A 5,220-nucleotide genomic window follows, 5' to 3' on the forward strand; every position below is an offset into this window, starting at 1 on the left:
TCGCACTCTACCACAGTTCTTCAACGCATCGACTGGCCTAAATACACGTTGCTCATGAAGAAGAATTGCCAAAAGATCCAACAATGTCCACCTAGCAACATTGAGGAGCTCATTAACGACGCTGCTCGAGAAGCCACAAGAGTTTTTAGGCCCATTCCTAAATTTTCTGAATTCGAAGCAGAATTGGAGCGGCTTCGAGCAATTCGCTGTCGCGCGGAACGAAGGTACAGGCGCACCAAGTCCATCTACGACCTAAGGGAGGCGAGACGCATACAGAAGAAGATCCAACGTCGGATCAACTCCCTGCAATCTCTAAGATGGAAGATTTTTTGTGATTCCCTTGATCCACATAAATCCCTATCACATATATGGAGAACGGTGCGCGGTCTTCGAACCTCACCACAACAACGCCACCCCTTCAAATGCCTGGCTCTCTGTCAGGGTGGCCGAGAGATCGACGTAGCGGAGGATTTCTGTTTAAGGGTTGCTGGTTTACCAGCCTCGTTCCCCGTACATGACCCCCTTGAAGTTCCAATTTCGCGGGATTCTCGGATGGAGAATCAGTTTTCCATCGAGGAGTTACAAGCGGCGTTGGCAGCGTGTAGATGTTCCTCATTGCCTGGGCCTGAGGGCAGCTCTGGCCACCTCGGTCAAACAGCCCGGCATGCTCTTCTGGAGGTGTACAACAATTCATTCCAGCTGCTTGGAAGTCCAGCCGCCTTGTGCCTGTGCTCAAACCAGGTACATCACCCCTAGATGTGGCGTGTTATCGTCCCATTTCTCTGGCCAGTTGTCTAGGAAAAGTGATGGAGAGGATGGTGTTGACACGTCTAGAGTGATATCTAGAACATTACAAGATATAACCTGACGCTGTGGCAGGCTTCCGACGCGGACGCTCTTCAGTAGACAACGTCATAGATCTTGTCTGGTCTGTTCAACACGAAAAAAGCCTAAGGAGACTGTCAGCGGCGATGTTCCTGGACGTTAAAGGCTCTTATGACAACGTAACACATCGAGCCATCCTGGACGCCTTGGGCGACGTCAGCCTAGATGGACTTGTGTTTCGATGGATATTCAGCTACTTGACGGACAGGTCATTCGTTGTGCAAACAGAAGATGGTGCATCATCATCACAACACAACACCTACCGTGGAGTACCACAAGGCGGAGTCTTGAGCCCCACTCTATTTAACCTCTTGCTCATCGACCTGGTTCACACCCTTCCACAATCCGTCCATGTGTCGATATGTGCAGACGATATATGCATCTGGTCATCAGGAGCGACGCGTCCACAGGTACGCGCCAGACTGCAAAAAGCGGCCACACAAACATCCAGCTATCTTCGAGCACGAGGTTTGGAGGTGTCCTCCCAGAAGTGCTCTATGGTCGCTTTCACACGCAAAGCAATGAGACAATACGTTGTTAGAATTAATGGACAGCCTATTGCCTACGAGAAGACGCACCGTTTTTTAGGAGTGATAATTGATCGAGACCTCTCCTAGAGCCCTCACGTCTCTCACTTAAAAAGGAAACTAGTGATGATAAGAGACGTGCTCAGATTTCTTGCAGGAAAGTCATGGGGTGCGTCTGTGAGTGCAATGCTCCAACTCTATAACGCACTGTTCCTGGGTCTCCTACGCTTTAGCTTATCTGCACTAGGCGGGACCGGTAATACCAACATCCGAGCCCTCCAGTCTGTACAAGCACAAGCTCTGCGAATTTGTCTTGGCCTTCCCAGGTGTGCATCAACGGCAGCAACAATAGCAATCGCGCATGACCATCCTATCAATATACTTATTCATGTCGACTCCTTCAGGATGCACGTCAGGCACTTCGCCTGACTTCCATCGCATCATCTCGCCTCCCTTCCTGCCGGTCGACCACGTTCAGCGTTTAGCAGAATTATTGCCGCCAACCGCGGAAGCTTACCGTCAAACTTCACACCTGCAGCACGACCATCTCTGCCACTGTGGTGCCTGCATCCACTCCAGGCCCTTCTTGTTATTCCCGGCATCAAAAAAAAAACGGAGGTGTCATCTTTCGCGCTCAAACAAACCGTTCTTTCATTCCAACATAAAAAACACACCGAACGCACCCACGTCTACACGGACGGTTCTCTCTCCTTTAAAAGTTCAGCTGGAGCAGTGGTACTTCCCGCTCAACCTGTCACTTTCAAATTCAAGACATCTCACGTTACATCGTCGATGGCTGCAGAACTCGCAGCTATCCGTGCTGCTCTGGAGTTTATTGGTCCCAAATCACCACATTCATGGTCCATCTTTTGTGATTCAAAGGCAGCTCTCCAGTGTCTGCTGTCTCCTTTCAATCACGGACCAAATGTGCAATTAGTCGCAGACATCCGACTACTCCACCATTACGCAATCGACAAGGGGCACAACATCATCTACCAGTGAATACCGGGTCACTGCGGAATTTCGGGAAATGACAGTGCGAATGACGCTGCCCGGTCGGCCCATGATGGTGCCCAGATTATACCCATACCGCTGTCAAGAACAGATGCAGCCACAAGTCTTCGCTCTCTCGCACGCGAGCTTACGCTAACTCTGTGGAACACCAGTGAATTCACGAACACACGTCTTCACTAGATTGGATCCAAGTATGCAACTCCGTCTTCCACCAGGGTCGCCACGAGCGGAAGCAACACTTCTGTGCCGCCTATGGCTCGGCGTGGCATTCACGAACTCATATTCTTTCCGCATTGGAATGGCCGACAGCCCTGCTTGCGACACCTGCGGCTGCGAAGAGACAATCGCGCACCTCCTCTGTGACTGTCCACGTTACAATGTTCCAAGAAATGTGCTCGTGACCGCGCTCGAAAAACTGGGAAATCGCCCCTTCACAGAAGAGAAAGTTTTAGGACACTGGTCCTGACGCGTTTAGGCACTCAAGGCCCTAAGGGCTTTGCTCAAGTTCTTAAGGACGTTTGAACTGTGCGGCCGCCTTTGACTATTGTTGCGCGTAACATCGCGTTACTGTGTGCATTTTTCTTGTTTTTTTTTCTCTCTTCCTTGTCCTTTTATTCCCCTTACCCCTTTCCCCAGCACAGGGTAGCCAGCCGGTGTTTACATTGGCTAACCTCCCTGTCTTTCCTTCCCTTTTGTCTCTCTCTCTGTGAAGAGCACTCCTGAAATAACCAAAACTGAAACGAAATCTTCAGTTTTGTGTTAGGGGCACCTGGTGGAAGACTGTCGAACTGAGTCCTAGGTAGCGTTAAAAAAAAGGGGGTGTCATGCAGCACGGCATCGAGCAACTGCCAGCCTGACGCAGAACGACAGGCGCGTGCGATTAAACAATTCGGCCACGGCTGCCAACGTTTGAGCGAGTGATACGCTTGGGTTTTTATAGATACAACGTGAACCTGCATGACTGTTTCAAAAATTGCTTTCGGGAACACTGTTACGCCAGGTGTAGAGAGTCGCGACAGACATAAATCGAAAGCTCAGTCTCCGGACCACATACGCTGCCATTGCCGAATCTTTAACCGCTCTGGGAACAGAATTCTTGCTTGCCACAGCGTGATCACTGCATTTGGCGAGTGCGAATTGTCTTCTAGAACATGTCTGTCACCTGCCTTTTTCAATAATCGACATGCACCTTTTGTTATTCGCGAAAAACCAGCTCGTTCCATTGAAAACGCGCTAGCTTCGTGCCAGGGCCGCTTGTGGCGCTAGTTGGTACGTGTCCAGAAAAGCTGGATATGCATTATCACGCGATTCTATTTGTACATCTACATATTCTTTACAATGTGCAATAATGATTTTCTCAAAATCAGACCATGATTCTTTTGGTTTATCTGCGATGCTGTAGAAAACAAGATTATTTCTTCTAGCGTTGTTTAGCCGGGCAGACAGTACACCTATCTGTGCCGTATTTTCGGTGCTTATCTCTTGAATTTTGCCCAATTCAATCTGCCTGTGGTCGTTACCAGCACAGACTCTCTCAATTTTGTCTAGCCGTGTTTTAATTTCGCTGAACGCTTTATCATGATCAAATACTTTTTTTCCATAGACCTTAGTTGTTCTAGCATTACCGTCTGACCAGATTGTAGTTCTTTCAAAACATTTGGAATATCTTTGTCGGGCCGGGATTAGATTCAATATCACAAGCTAGTATGAGATGCTTCAACAGCATTTGCACACAATCACACACAAGGGCACAAACGCACCGTTGGCCCGGCAACACAAAGAGTGCACGGTGGCTACTTGTCTTTGCGTAAAGGCAATAAGTGTTCGTTACCTGCACCAGGAAGAAGCGTGAAACGTTAGCACAGGCCATCGCTAGCTTGCTGCCGGGCCCACTGAAGGGCGCGTTGCTCGGGCGTAGCTTTTAATAGAATTCCACGCATGCGCAGAAGGCATAGGGGTGGTTCCGGTGTTCAGCTTACTGAGTGAATGCCACGATGCTTGCAGATATGGTCGGCGGCCATGTACAAAGTGCGCGGACTGCGATGTGCTGTCAGTGAGCCGGTGATTTGAAGCCAAGAACGGCTCCTCTGGCTTTGTGTGTATGAGTGATATTGAGGAAGTGTGAAGATATATGAGTGCAGCGCCGAAACTGACTCACAGGCGAGGTCACCTCAACACTCCACTGGCTCCTACGCAACACGCCCGTAGAGCGGAAGTATTGCGCCTAGTGACAGATGCTGGACCCGGGGAGCGAAACCTGGAAGGCTCTAGAAGCTGCAAGCTGCACAGCCCAAGGAACTGCACCAAGAAGAAGCGTGGAACGTTAGCACGGGCCATCGCTAGCTTGCTGCCGGTCCCACTCAGGGTGTCGCGGCGAGACTCGAAAGGCAGTCGTAGCTGCCCAAACATTGGATACGTATAATAAACAACTGCTCCAGCCCGACAAACATTGCGGGAGAACTCATTTCACGAAGAGTGTCCACGGTAAATGGATAGCATTGAATCAATATAGTGACACAATGTATTGCCACCATCAAAATTACTTATGTATGAGGCGTGCACGGCAGTGGGAATCCTCTTTCTTGCTTTCATAAGAACATTTGACGCGGGCTAGGGCCGGCGCTGTGAAGCCTGCGAGTGGCCTCCGAAATGCATGGCGCGGCGGTGGGTACAGATGCCATGAAAAGCGTAGTGCAGCAAATGGGTTCCTCTTTGGCGCTTCTTTCTCGACATGCTGCGCCATCTATTGACACTGACGAGAAGTCCACGCGAGGCCTCCAAGACGAGAAGCGAG

Source organism: Dermacentor andersoni, chromosome 4 (genome assembly GCF_023375885.2).
Source record: "Dermacentor andersoni chromosome 4, qqDerAnde1_hic_scaffold, whole genome shotgun sequence".
NCBI lineage: Eukaryota > Metazoa > Arthropoda > Arachnida > Ixodida > Ixodidae > Dermacentor > Dermacentor andersoni.